Genomic DNA, 15,772 nt, shown 5'->3' with positions numbered 1-15,772 from the left:
CCAAGGGCGAGAGGCAGTATCGTCCTGGCGCCGAGAGCGAGAGGCAGTATCGTCCTGGCGCCGAGACAAAGAAGAGGGTGTGCGGTGTCGAACGGCAGACGAAGTGAGTAGAGGTTCTCTTGGAGAGGCACTTCGTTCCCTCCTAGAAGACGATCTCTTAACTGGTAAAGAGACATCCTTACGTCTGTCGGACTGGGAAGGAGGGTGGCTGAAAGCTTGCACTAGTGATGAAAGCTGTTCCTGCATAACAGCCATGAAAGCTTTAGCAACTTCTGCTGGCTCTCGTAGATCCGAAGGAGTGGCTGTTTTGAAGCGCTAGTAGCAGAAGCAGGAATTTTAGCAGGCTTAACTGGGCTAAGGACTCTCGGTTTCGTCCTCTTAGCAGGCACAACATCAAAGTCGTCCTCAGAAGGTTCAGGTTCTCTGATACTCAAACCGGGAGAGGGAGAGAGAGACTGCACATCCCGGTCCCACCTTCTCTTCGTCGGTCTTGATTCGTATAGCCATTTGCGTCTGGGAGAAGGATCAGGAGAAGACACTAACGTATCCGACACGCCTTTTCTACAGTGGTCAAGAGCAGCCTGGGAGGTCACAACAGGACTGTCTGAGGCGACGACTGACCGAGGATAAGCACCTCTCACCCCCTTTTGGCTGTCGACGTACCTTCTCCCTTGGTCCTGGGAGCTTGGTAGAGGTCTAAACCTAGGGGTATGACAGGTTCGATCAGCCGCCACCTCCACTGCACTTTCACAAGCACTGATATCACTTTCACCCTTACCTTTAAAGGCCGCAAGTTGTGCTTTATGCCAGGGTCATCCGCAGGCACAGATCCTGTAGAAGGGGCAGGAGTTACTACCTCTGGGGAAGGAACAACTTCCAAAGAGGAAACAATTAAAGGGTCAATAGATAAATCTAAGCTAGGCTCACTAGCAGACTTTGACTTTGATTTAGCTCTCCTAACTCTATCGAGTTCTAGTTTGCACACATAGTGCTTCATAGCTAACCAATCATCTTCATTTAAACCTTCGCATTCCTTGCACCTATTATTTAGTGCACATTCAAACCCCCTGCAACCCATACAAACCGTGTGAGGGTCAACCGACACTTTCGGTAACCTCACCTTGCATACATCACTCGCACATACACGAAAATGAAGTTTTTCACTCATGATAAACAAAGCAAAAAGTACGAAAATAATAACAAACACGATTGCCAAAATCCCCAAATCAGTGTACTTCACCAAACGAAGTCCAAAACAGCGATGTAGGGAAAGCGATTAGAAAAACTCTTAATGGTGGACCAACGATGTTGTCGATCCGGCCGGCAGAGATGAAATGAGGAACAGAAAATGGGAATGATTCCAAGTACCACCCTGTAAGGGTTGTTAACCACCTAACTGCACAACCACCACAACGCCGCGATTTTCGAATTAACTCTGCCGAAGTCAGAGACCTTAACTGCCAGGTAAGTACTATTCATAAAAATCAATTTTTTGGGTGATATGGCCATGTCGTCCTGATGGACCCGCCCTCCTTTCTAAAAATGAGTATACATATATGTAACAAATCCTCACCCAAAACTACTCTATCTGCGGCTATCCATACTTAATTGCAACAAGGAATAGTTCGCCGTAGTAGTAGTACGGGAGGGGGATCCACCGGGGGGGCAGGGACATTTCAGCGCCGCCGATTCAGCGCCGCCAGCTCAGCACCAGCCATTTCAGCGCCATGCCTTTTTAGCGCCATGCCTTTTCAGCGCCGTGGAAGTGTGGAATTTGTGTGTGTGTGTGTTTATAAACAATAGAAAAGGTTTTGAACAAATATTTATTGATAAAAAGTATTTATACTACTGTTTATAAACAATAGAAAAGGTTTTGAACAAATATTTATTGATAAAAAGTATTTATACTACTGTGTTTATAAACAATAGAAAAGGTTTTGAACAAATATTTATTGATAAAAAGTATTTATCCTACAGAATAGTTAAAATAGTCCAAAAAAAAAAGTTCAAAATACAAATATTAGTAAACCTAGTTTAATAAGTTATGCGCAATAGCTTGTAAATATTCAACCTCATTTCTGTTTCCGTAATCCGATAAGATTTTTAATATTCTTTCGTCTGCCTTTCGGTATTTCAATAGCTTTTGTTGAGGCTCATGACCTGCTTTAAGTTTCTCTAAATACTCATCACGTCCTTTTTGGACCCGTTTCAGCGCATCTAAAAAATTCCAAATTGTTGGGTGTAACATTCCTAATTCTGTATGCAGCCGTCTGTTAGCTGCTTCTGCGTGGTTATTGGTCCTATCTTCCCCTTGAAGTGTTCGTTCAAACATGTTCCAAATATCTGTCGGAAATAACGGTGCTCTTCTTCCAATTCCTCTCCGGTTTGGACGACCGATGTAGTCATCTTCAAACCAATTCAAAAGAGGAACTAGCTCCTCACGTAGGTGCGATGCTAGAGCTTCCACATGATGGTCAAGGTCGTTAACTGGGACAAATGAAAGAGCTAGTATCATTTTTACCTGTAAAGCAAAGTCCGCATTGGTATCATATGAAATCATGTGACCCATACTTTTGTTCTGTTTAATTAAATTTTGCGATAAGTGAAACAAACATCCTCTGATTTGCACACTGGGAAAACCATCTTTCATGGTTGTCAAAATCGCATGCTCAAAATCACAATTTATGATGTTGGGCCGTGCGTTTGGTACTTTCTCTTTAATTATTTCTAGCATTTTCACATATGTTGAGCGCTGCTTATTCTGCAAGAGTACATACAGTATGGGGTGGACTCCATCGAATTTCTTGACTAAAATAACGTACACTTGATAAAATAATTGAGGTGCAATAGCAAATGTGCCATCAACATACCAGATGGTTGACGTTGCTAGATGTTCCAACCAGGTCTCCCTACCAAAAATGATAATTCTCTCTTGGTTAATCCCTTGATCTGCTATGTAAAAATTTTCCTCAGTTTCGGGCGTGGGGTTATACACTTTGTATTCTTCAGGAAATTTTAAGTCTTCAATGCATCTTGGATTTTCAGGAACCCGGTTAGCTGCATTCCTTTTGCGTCGAATAAGCTTACGCATCGCTTGTCGGTTAGGCAGCTGGGCAATACGTAGCAGCTTGAGACATATTTTCCAAAGATTTGTTGATTATAGTACTCGGTCCTTCGTAAGTGTCCTCGGCTCTCTGACGTGCATAGGTTTTCGCCTTTTCAACTTCTACCGCCACTGCAGATGGCGGATGGGTGTGATCATTCATTTTCTTTAGAACAGCTTCTTCTAACGTATGAATTCTGGCACGACATCTACCGTCTTCATGGCATCTCCAGAACTTTACATTTGTTTGTGTCTTGCTTTCTTTATCAAATCTGTATATATATCCATCATGACAGAATTTCGCTCGTCCTCTCTGACTCTGAACTGTATCCTCCATGGTTTCCCTAAGACTGTATTTAGCAGATTATTTTTTTTTTCTTTTTAACTAATTCACGGTTTACAAATGTTTACAAATATTTCCCTTAAAGATTTCAATTAAACAACGGAATCACCGAAATCAATAAGTAGCTGTTTGGCGCTGAAATTATACAAACTACTGTGTGGAGAGAGAGAGAGAGAGAGAGAGAGAGAGAGAGAGAGAGAGAGAGAGAGAGAGAGAGAGACATTTTAATTAAACAACGGAATCACCGAGATCCATAAATAGCGGTTTGGTACTGAAATTATACAAACTACTGTGTGAAGAGAGAGTTAAAATTTCTTCTGGCGCTGAGATGGTTGTCGCTAATTTTTTTTTGGCGCTGAAATGACCAGGCGCTGAACTGGCGGCGCTGGAATGACCAGGCGCTGAACTGGCGGCGCTGGAATGACCAGGTGCTGAACTGGCGGCGCTGAATAGTACCTAACCCTCCACCGGGTAACTTTGATGACGGATCCCCTTCAATTTTGCTACTCTTCCCCCTCAGAGCAAAAACCCTATTCGGGGTGAAGATTGCCATGTGTCGTATCAAGAAATACGTCCCCTGATATGCGATATCCTTAAGAGTTATTTTAAGGATACTCGCGCCAAGAGTTAGAATTCTGGAGACCTGTGGTCAATTCTCTGGGCGTATCACTGTAGCTAAATATCCCTTGGAAAGCTGCCTAAAGGCACCTTCCATCAGGACGACATGGTCATATCACCCAAAAATAGATTTTTCGCTTTGTTCAAAATCCGTTTTGTATGGTTAGGAAAATTCAAATTACTTGAAAATTTATTTGTTCCTACACAAATACAAATCATTCGCTCTACTGTGGAGACTCGCCATTTGGTGGGTAAAAGTCTAAACCCCAACTGGCAGGGAACTTGACCCAAGGTGCACCCTGACACTTCGCTAACTCTCAGAATGTCATTTACGAGAGTTGATGGCCTGGGCAATAGTGGAGAAAGTGTGTGGAAACTTCAGGCACTATGACTTGATTAATGGAGTGCGTAGAACTCCTCTCACTTAACATAGACATTGCCCATCTCCCTCTAGCATAGATGAGGGGGACATACAATATTTCAGGCAACACATAGGAGATGGGTATTACCTGCAGTCTGATGTAAGCCAGCTTGCAGTCATCCAGATGCTGTACCTTAAGAGAGGGGAAGATAAAGGAAAAAAAGGCCAGTCATTCAATCCATTCATCCCAGACTATCCATGGGGTAATGTCTACCCTAGACCGACTGCTACTTGTCCTGTAAGGGAACTGAGGTAGCTTACACCATTTGTTGTGCTGGCACCACAAGACCTAAGGAGAATGTATCCAGGTTCCTGTGGGTTATGTCTTGCAGATGGTGTGCTGTAAACATGGTTTAATGTTTCCAAACACCCACTTGTAGGACCTGCACCACAGCAAAGTTTCTTTCAAATACTAAGGATGTAGTGATGCCCATAACATCACAAGCTCTGGGTCTGCAATATCTTGTAGGAGTTGGGATTCAGTGCTTGTTCAATCACATGGCAAATCCATGCAGAAATTATGTTCTTTGTGACCCTCCTTTTCACCCAGCCCATGCTAACAATGAGTCATTTGACGAGTGGGTGAGTTCTGCAAGTTCATTTAAGATAGCGTCACAGCGATTTCACAGGACATGGTAACACTTTATCGGGATCATCGGTTACATGACGTTGAATTGAAACCCGGAAGGTCCTGAACCGAGGGTCCGCTACAGCCAGATTTTGAGTCTTAGCAACAAACTCAGGAATGAAGTTGAGTGCTACCTGCCTCCATTCCTTTGAATGGGTTATGCCGTAGGGAAGACCATTTAACTCACTGACCTACTTGGCCGAAGTCAGGGCGAGGAGGAAAACTGTTATAAGGGTCAAGTCACGATCTGAGGACTGACGTAACGGTTCGTAGGCACTCCTTTTGGGATTGTAGCACACTTACTACATTCCAAGAAAGCAGTCTAACTTCTGACTGAGGGCAAGTAAGCTCAAAACTCTGTATGAGGAGAGAAAATTCCGTCAAGGAGGAAATGTTGACTTCGGTCAGTCTAAAGACAAGGCTGAAGGCCGAGCGGTAGCCTTTCACCACCAAGACCAAGCAGAGTTCTTCCTCTCTGAGGTATAGTAAAAACTCCGCTATCACAGGGATAGTAGCCTTAACAGAAGCAAGATTCCTTCCACAACAGCAAGCTCAGAAGATAGCCCACTTTGCCTGGTAGACAGCAATAGATTACTTATGAAGTTATCCAGGCATATTTTTCGCAACTGCCTGTGAAAAGCCACTCTGTGGAAAGTGATGCTGGATAACCTCCAGGCGTGAAGTAGTAGAGAAGTGACTGCCCCATGGTATATTTCTGTGTGAGGTTGTCTGAGGAGGTCGGGAAGGTAAGGAAGCTCTCTCGGTACCTCTGTGAGCAAAAGTTGAAGGTCTAGGAACTATTCTGCTTGCTGCCACATCGGAGCTATTAGGGTCATCAACAGGTCTTGCGATGCCCTTAACTTGTTGACGAGTTCCACATCAAACAGAATTGGTAGACATCCACGTTGTCCCACGGATGTTGGAAGGCATCTTTAAGAGCTGCCTGGGGATCCAGTATTGGCAATCAGTGCACCGTAAGCGTTCCATTCAGGGATATCACAAACAGATCTATTGTCGGCGAACTCCACAGAAACAAGACTTTGTTGGCTATCCATAGAAGCAAAGACCACTCAGAGCCAACTATCCGAGTTTTACTGGTCAGATTGTCGGCAAGGATGTTTTTCTGCCCTGAAATGAAATGGGCTGATAGGGCAATCGAGTAGTTTTCCGTCCATTTTCAACAGCTGGATGGCATAGCTGTTGAGAAAAAGTACCTCCTTGCTTGCTTTGATACACCACTACCGTCGTGTTGTCGCTCATCAACACTACAAAGTGGCCTGACTGTTGGAAGTATTTGAGGGCCAGAAAGGCTGCCCTCATTTCCAGGAGGCTTATGTGGTACTGCCAATTGGATTCGGACCACGATCCAGAGGCCACATGTTGCAACAGATGAGCCCCTCGTCCTTCTTTTGTTCATCAATTCAGGGGGAGGAGAGAGGTCTAACCCCCTGAGTAGCTTAGTTGCATCCAACCAACTAAGGTATCTCTTTTGCTTGCGAGCCACTGGGACTCAGAACTATGGATGAACCCTGTGTTGAGACTGGTGAAATTTCAGCTGCCAGTAGAGAGAGATCGAATGAGGAGATGGCCGTGAAGGACCAGGCGGTCTAAAGAAATCATTTGCCCTTACAAATGTAGCCACAGGTGTGCTTTTAGTGAGTATTGCTACACAAAGGGACAAGCCACTCCCTTTAGTGTCTCCACTCTCTCTTGTGATGGGAAGACCTTGCCTAATTAGATGTTTATTTGCATCTCGAGATGTATCACACTCCTGAGCTGGTTGAGGATAGGACTTCTAGTTATTTACCACATTCCTCACATCGTAATGAAATGCTAGAAGTCTGTCTTGGTGTAGGAGGGTCTCCACCGAGTCTTCTAAAATTAACCAGTCGTCTAGGTAGTGTAACAGACGAATGCCATTGGTGTGGGCCTAGGTTGAAACTAGAGTGAACACTCTAGTGAAAACCTGAGGTGCTGTGGACAGGCTGAAGCACAGTACCTTGAACTGGTATATCTTGCCATAAAAGATGAATCTTAGTACTGTGCTTCTTTGACCGAGGTTTACAGAACAAACCTGCTCAGAAGTGGAGAGGTCAATGACAGGTCAGCCTCCAGATGCATTTCCTACGAGTCCTTCTGAAGGGCAAGGTCCTTCGCTGATCCCTTCATGAAAGAACACGACATCACTGGATGACGGGTCAACGAAGGGAGAAAGAGAATGAACTGTATGTGGTTCCTCGCTCAAAGGACGGAGTCAGTCCAAGGTTCAGACCCGTAGAACTCTCATCTCTGCTACCTGCGCTTCAGGCATTCTCTCACCAGTGGACAAGCAGGAGGAATGGGCACCCCCACTAGAAGGAGCGGCCACATCTCCCACCTCTACCTCCTCTGACCATAGAGCCCTTATCATGAAAAAGTTGCTTTGGAGCTTGCTTCTTAGTTGCGGACTGCTTCAAAGTTACTGACCACTTATGTCCTTGTTGGATGATGGGAGACGATCTCGGTACCGAGGGCACCAAGGAGTAGGGTGGAGATTCCACTGCCTTGTGAAGAGGTAGTCATGATTCGCCTTTCTACAGTGCTCTGCCACTATGACGATGTCTTCTGACTTAAGTAGGGAAGGATCTTCCATCGAGTTCGGTAACTAGAGCACTTCTCTCCTCGGTACCTGTCTATTGAGGTTTGAGATGACAGAGTCACGTCTTCTCAAAATCCAGTTCATCCACTGGTTGGCTAAGTTATGAGCAAGAAACTCAATAACCATCGCTCAGAAAAGAAAGGTGTTCATTGCTTCAAGATTAGCTGATTTTGACAAATCCAGATAACCAACGGAGCCAGACCAGAAGTCAATCCATGACGCGGGTTGCAAAGAGGCCTTTGCAACTTGCTCATCACAAGTTGTGTTGCCAACTTGTCGAGCATGGTGTTACTCGTTAAACCCACAATTCCCAGGCCTACTGGCATAGGAGAGGGATCATTACACAAAATCTCCTGATACTTTCTCTGCTGAACGAATGGGGAAGTAAACAAGATGATTGTCCCGCTTGTAAGAAGTTCATTGCACTAGGTACCTGGTCAAAGACCTTCTTCCTAGCAGCTTTCACCATCCTGGACTAGGGTAACTCAATCCTGGTCTTTCTGGTTCTGGGGGCCTGGCAGAAAAAGTCAAGGTCAGTATCTTTCCTCTCTGGGGGGAACAGGAAAGATCGCCGAGGTTGTTAATTTTCTTAATGAAGCCTAAGACCTGCATGGAGGACTGATCCGACTCCTTTTGCGCTGAGGCTGTAACATGGTTTGATTTGTCGTCTTGCAACTCGTCCAAATCCAAACTCACACCCATGGGTGCACAGGATGGGTCAGATTTGTCAACTGAAGCCTAGAGTGGAGGTTGCCTCCAGTAACACTGAGGCCGAGACCAAACCAATAGAACCTTTCTGTTGACTTGAAACCTTGGGATTTTTCGAGGTCCAGTTCTTCGCAAGGATCTTCAAGTCATTCTGCTCTTGGGGCTTAGCCATGAAGGCGGTAAGGAGAGATGGGGATTGGCCCTCCTTCTAAGGAACTTCCACGGGCCATGTGATCAGAGGAACATTCGGGAACAACAGAGGCTCCGGGAGAGATGCGGCTGATTCACTCATCACAAACTCTACCAGGGACAGCTGGTAATTGTCTGTGAACAAGATCTTCGAGCCCCTGTACCTGGGGGAGTGCCCATGTCCTCTTCTCTTGGACGGTTTGACTGGGATAATACCAAAGTCTTTCCCACATGGGGTCTTAGCCAGGACAGGAGGCCTTAGAGTCTAGGTATTGTTGATACATAGATGACTGCCCAAGCGGGGAAGGAGCACGAGGCACCACTGGAGGAGCTTGCCTTACAACAGAGCTCCTACGTCTGGGATACACAGGTGGATCTAAACTCCTAGGGGAACCCAATACCACAAGGGGGATACGGATTGACACAGCAGATGCCTGAGATAGTGGAACTGGAACAGGCCCAGCAATTGCCTGTTTCCCTGCCTCTACCAGTTCTCTGAATTATGGTGCGTCCTTCGCAAACAAAGGAACGGCCGTAGGAACCACACCAAGAATGCATTCGTAAAAGCGCCAACAAGCAGGTGCTTATTTTGGCAGCCAAACTGAAGTGCGCATGTGCGCTGCCAGGGTAGCACATGCAGCTAGTGAAGTTAGCAGACCTTTGTCAGAAGAAGGAGCTTGCATTCCCACCTCGTGGGCAAGTGTGCGTCGACGCACAAGACTCTTCTGCCTGACTAGGGTGTTCGTCCGCAAGCCGAAGCATTGTGGGCAGGGGCAAACACTTGTCATGGAACATGTAGGAGATGATGAGCTGCCTTTTACACTCCTGCAGATGGTGCAAGTTCAGATGGAAACGAGTAAAGCAGAGGGTGCTTGTCAGTGAACACAAGCTGTCATTATCCGCTAACATCAGGACAAGCTGGCTCTATCCCCTATGGAGTAAAGGCTAGAGGCAGTAACCTCGAAGGGTTATGCCTCACGAGACTTGTTGCACCCTAGTGCTGTGGCAACAGGCAACGACCACAGGCACTCTGCGAGCATCACCATCAGGCTGTTCCAAAGAGCTCAACACTGAAGAGCTGGAGTGAGTTCATGGATGAGTCCAAAGTTCACTTACGAAGAACTTGAGGGGGAGGCCACTCAGGAGAGGAATTCCTTTCACATTGGCAAAAAGGGCAACTTTACTCCTAGGGTGGAGGAACAGTGCAAATGTGTTTCTCCAGCTAAACAAACTTAGCGCCCTGATCAAGCTCAGTTCCCTGAGTGTGCCCAGCATGTTGAGCAAGCTTAGCTAGCTGACCAAAGTCAGCCTGCATGTTCACCCCGGGGACATTGCAAGCTTGACTGTTGCTCCAGGGAGACCCAGCCAGCAACTTCTCAGGCGGGCAAGAAGTTGTGGAGGACGCCTCCGCTGAGGTCACAAGACATTCTGGAGGCTCTGGGGTTAAGGCCATGGCTAACCCCTGCAGAGCCAGATGTGTGGTCCCATTCCCCCCTAACTTCAGCACCTCAACAACCGTTCCTTGGGGGGGGGGGAACCCGAAATCCCCAAGGAAAGCCACTGCTGACGTATAGCACTGTGTGAGAGACTCCCCTCCAGCTTTGGGCGCTGCCGCTTCAGTAGTGAAAGTGACAGGGCCCGCTGAACCAGAGGATTTTCCAGGGATCAAAGGCACATCACTTCTACTTGTTCATCCTCCGGAGGATATGGAATAAGCAGAATCAACACTGTGGGCTGATGAGACGCCGGAGGAAGAAATCAGTACTACTTCTACCCCTAGGGAGAAGAATCCCTTTAGACTTCTTCTGTCACCTATAGAACCGCTCCCACAAGGAGGATAGCCACTCCTAACAACTCTGCACAGGGAACGCCTGAGTGCATGAATATCATCTGCACCAAGGGCAAACAAAACGAGGACCCTTCGCGCTGACATGAAGGTGCCACATAAGCATCCCACGATGCCAGAACAAACCTTTAATTTGGTAAGTCCTCAAAAACCAATTACACCTAAAAAGGAAGAAAAGTGACAAATTCGGAGATAATTTGTATTTTTACTAACGATACAACCTTTAGCTATTTATTAGGGGTATTACTCCCGGCGAAGCTGAAAGAATGAGCCATTAAAATTTAGCGAGGGTTAACTACCCATCCCGCTAGTTAGCAGAGGATAGGGTAACTAACCCCTTCACTCACACACCTGTGACTGTGCTTCCCTTTGCTTGGCAGTAGGATTTCAAGAGGGACAGGGTCAGTGGGTAAGTTTGTATAAATAGCTAAAGGTTTGTATCGTTAGGAAAAATACAAATTATCTCCGAATTTGCCATTTGTTCCGTAATTGGAATACAAACCACGCTATTTATTAGGGGTGACTCACCCATTAAGAAGGATGGAAGTCCCTGCCAATTTGGCTTTAGGCTTTACCCGGGGGCTCCTTATCTGAGTATGTCAGTACTCAAAAATAAGGAGTCCCTGCACCTCACTAAAACCTTGCTAAGCACGGTCCGCGGCCTACGCAAGCTGTGTGTTGAGATATACAGAAGTGTGACTGTTCAGGTAAAGTTATTCCGAGTCTTTAGAAGGAAAAACTGTTGTAACCAAGACTTTCCCAATACCACCTCGCAAGGGTATGGGGATGTAACAGTATTAGTTTTAATACTAGGTACACAAGGGAGCATGGTTTACTTGCAGTGGTTTGAGGTCAGCTTATGCAGAGAACCCAGGATGCTGCTTTCCCCAAGAGAGGGGAGGATGAAGAAAATAATAAGAACCAGTCAAACCTTTTCATTCACGGAGACCAAAACAGGGTAACAATGCCCTCAACCTTCTGCTCCTTGTCCAATAAGGAGCTTGAGGTATTAAAGCAGCTGTTGTGCAGCCACCACAGGACCGATGGAAAACGTATCGAGTTTCCTGTGGGTCACGTCTTGTAGGTAGTGGGATGTGAACGTAGTTTGACGTTTCCACACCCCAGCCTTAAGAACCTGTGTCACTGAAAAGTTTCTCTTGAATGCCAGGGACGTAGCTACGCCTCTGACATCATGAGCTCTGGGGCGACATGAAGGAGGAGGGTCTGGATTCAATGCATGGTATATGAACTTGCAAATCCATGCTGAAATTGTGTTCTTGGTGACCCTCCTCTTGGTCCTTCCTGTGCTGACGAAGAGTGCAGGCACACGAGGACGGGCTGCGGCTGTTCTCTTAAGGTACAGCCTCAAAATCCACACTGGGCAGAGTAAGAGATGATCAGGGTCATCTGTTACAGAACGAAGACTCAAAATCCGGAAGGAGTCGAATCGTGGATCCGCTACTCCCGGGTTCTGAATCTTAGCAATAAACTCAGGGACGAAGCTGAACGTTACCTCTCCCCATCCCCTTGAATGGGCGATGTCGTATGAGAGACCACGAAGTTCACTGACTCGTTTGGCCGAAGCCAAATCTAGCAGGAACACCGTCTTCCAAGTTAGGTGGCGATATGTTGCCTGGCGTAATGGTTCATAGGGAGGTCTCACTTCAGACTGAGGACAAGTAAGTTCATAACTGCGTATGAGTAAGGAAAGTTCTAGTGATGGAGAAATGTCCATTCCTTTCAGTCTAAAGGTGAGGCTCAAGGCTGAGCGATAGCCTTTTACCGCCGGGACTGACAGGCACATTTCTTCACGCAAATATACGAGGAACTCCACTATTGCTGGAATAGTGGCATCGAGTGGAGAGATACCCCTTCCACGACACCAACCACAGAAGACTTTCCACTTTGCCTGGTAAACTGCTGCTGATGACTTCTGCAGGTGTCCAGAAATCCTGATCGCAACTCGTTGCGAAAATCCTCTCTCAGAGAGCAGATGCTGGATAGCCTCAAGGCGTGAAGTCGTAGCGAAGCTACGGCTTTGTGGAATATGTTGGCATGTGGTTGTTTGAGTAGATCGTGACGTGGAGGGAGTTCTCTTGGGGCTTCCGATAGGAGTTGCAGAAGGTCCGGAAACAACTCTGCGTGATGCCATAGCGGAGCTATGAGGGTCATTGAAAGGTTGACTGATGTTCTGGCCTTGTTGAGTACCCTCCTCATCAGACAGAATGGGGGAAAGGCGTAAATGTCGATGTTGTCCCACCGTTGTTGGAATGCATCTTGCCAGAGAGCCTTGAGGTCTGGGACTGGGGAACAATACAACGGGAGCCTGAAGTTCAGGGCCGTTGTGAAGAGGTCCACTGTCGGAGAACCCCACAAAGTCAGGACTTTGTTGGCTACTAGATGATCCAAAGACCACTCGGTACTTACTATCTGAGATGCTCTGCTCAAGTTGTCGGCGAGCACATTCCTTTTGCCGAGAATGAAGCGTACCGATAGTGGTATCGAGTGGATCTCAACCCATCTCAGTATCTCTGCTGCTAGATGGGATAGGTGCTGCGAAAAAGTACCTCCTTGCTTGTTGATGTAAGCCACTACTGTGGTGTTGTCACTCATCACCACCACTGAGTGGCCCGCCAGGAACTGTTGTAACTGTTGAAGGGCCAGAAAGCCGGCCTTCATCTCTAGGAGATTTATGTGGAGGTACTCTTCTAACTCTGATCAGAGTCCTGAGGTCGTGTGGTGCAGCACGTGGGCCTCCCAACCTTTTTTTGAAGCGTCTGAGAACAGCATCAAATCCGGGGGGGAGGACGAGAAGATCCACTCCCTTTCGTAGATTCTGTCTGCCACCCACCACTCGAGGTCCGTCAGCTGCGCTGATCCCATGGGGATCCTGATGTCCGGGGAATCAAGAGTCTGATTCCTCAGGGACTTTAGTCGCCACTGGAGGAATCTCACCCTGAGGCGACCATTGGGAACTAGACTGGGCAGTGATGAAAGGTGACCGAAGAGACGTAACTACGTCTGGGCTGTGAGTTCTTCTTGTCTGAGGAAGGGTCTTGCGAACTTCCTCAGCCTTGCTATTCTGTCGTCTGATGAGAAGGCTTTGTGGAGATTGGTGTCTATTATCATGCCTAGGTATACCAGTCTCTGTGTAGGAAGCAGGGATGACTTCTCGAGATTAACCATGATCCCCAGATCTTGGCAAAGTTTCAGAAGTTTGTCTCGGTGTTGAAGAAGGGTTGACACCGAGTCTGCTAGGATTAACCAGTCGTTCAGATAACGGAGGAGACGGATGCCAATCCTGTGTGCCCAAGATGACACTAGGGCAAACACTCTGGTGAAAACTTGAGGTGCTGTGGAAAGACTGAAGCACAGCACCTTGAACTGGTATTTCCTGTTGTCTGGGCTGAATCTTAAGTACTTCATTTTAGACGATGGACTCGGATCTGGAAGTACGCGTCCTTTAGGTCCAGTGTACACATGAAGTCCTGTGGTCTTACTGCTAGTCTTACCGTGTCTGCCGTCTCCATGCTGAACGGAGTTTGATTGACAAACTTGTTCAGGGGTGAGAGGTCGATGGCTGGTCTCCAGCCTCCAGACGCCTTTCTTACAAGAAAGAGTCGACTGAAGAAGCCTGGGGACCCGTCGAGGACCTCCTGGAGAGCGCCTTTCTTCAACTGGGTCTGGACTTCTACCCGGAGGGCCGGCCCCTTTGCTGATCCCATGGCAAAGGAGTCTATCGACACTGGATTCCTGGTCAGGGGAGGGAGATATGCTATGAACGGGATGTGATATCCTAGACGAATCACGGAGATTGTCCAGGGTTCAGCCCCGAGTTGCTTCCACCTGTCCGAGCAACTTTGTAGGCATCCCCCACTGGTGGACAAGCAGGGGGACTGCCTATCCTAGAGTTTGCGGCCTAAGCTGCTCCCTCTAGGATTTTTCCCTCCCCTGGAGGACTTAGTGCCTTTCCTGTCCTTGGCAGGAAAGGGCTTCTTAGACACCATTGTCTTTGCTGCTGTCTTGGTCATCGTGGTCTTGGTTGGATGGAAATGCTGAGGAGCTGGTGGTTTATAGGGCTTGGACGTCAAAGCCCTATGGAGGAGGGAGTCCTGATGGGACTTCCTCCATCTCTCAGCAGCATGTTCCACATCCTTAGGCTCAAACAGGTGGGCTCCCTCTAGAAAGGAATGTCTGAGCCTAGCTATCTCAGCGTTACGGACTTGTTGGTGGAATCTCTCAGACACTGCGTCTCGACGTTTCAAGATGGTATTTGCCCACAAGTTAGAAACTTGGTTGGCGAGAAACTCGATCGTGCGTGTGCCCGAGAGAAGGATAGTCTCCATTGCCTTCCTGGTACGTTCCTTGGAGAAATCCTCAGTTCGTACCAGGATTTCCTAACCAGATATCAAGCCACGAAGTAGCCTGCATAGCATACTTCGTGACCTTTTCCTGATTAAGGATCTCAGTCGCTGAGAAAGACACCTGCCGGCTGGAGAGTCTCTCTTGAGAGACCCCCTTAGTGAGCTCTTCCAAGGAATGGTGGAGACGAGGAGGTGGGAGGAGCTTGTTGGTAGAGCCGGAACGATGGGAGGAGGCACATTCGGAGAGCTGTAGGGCGATCATAGCCCTGGCACCCTTCAACCCTTGAGATTCAAGGCAGGGCTGCACTGGTCTTTGAGGGCTTCTGGGTGCCAAAGACACGGTCTAAGACCATGTCCTTGCCCTCCCGAGGGGGTATCTCTGGGTCGGTAAACCCGTTGAGAACCCTTATAAGAGTCAGTCAGGACCTGCCAGAATGCATGTTCTGACTCTTTTTGTTCTCCTTCCGACGTCGGACTTGCAGCGAAGTCTCCATCTTCCAACCACGAGAGCTCTTCCCGGGGTTGGTCGCGGACATCCCTCGAGTGGCTGGCTGTTTCCGTCTTAGTAGCCCTAGTGGAGGACTTTGGCAAAGTCTTGGAGTCTTTGGGCTTCTTCCGAGGAATTAAGTAGGACTCCAACATTGAAGGCCTAGATGTCGTGTCCTTCCTGATCTCCGATGAAGGTAGGGAACTCTCTGTGTGAGGGGAGGCTTCCTCCGACGGTGGAATGGAGGAGGTCCTTTCCTCACGCGACTCCCTTAGCAAAGGTGAGGTGGGAGAGTATCCCAGGGAAGATACAGGAGGGAATAGCCTTGATGGCCTGACCAGAGTCAGTTTTACCCTCGAGGAAGTGACCACGTCAGAGTCTCCTCTTTTCCTCTTCAGGGTGGTGGAAGAAGCCATGGTTCTGTGCC

This window comes from Palaemon carinicauda, chromosome 9, assembly GCF_036898095.1.
Source record: "Palaemon carinicauda isolate YSFRI2023 chromosome 9, ASM3689809v2, whole genome shotgun sequence".
Taxonomy (NCBI): Eukaryota; Metazoa; Arthropoda; class Malacostraca; order Decapoda; family Palaemonidae; genus Palaemon; species Palaemon carinicauda.
This window is presented reverse-complemented; position numbering follows the sequence as displayed.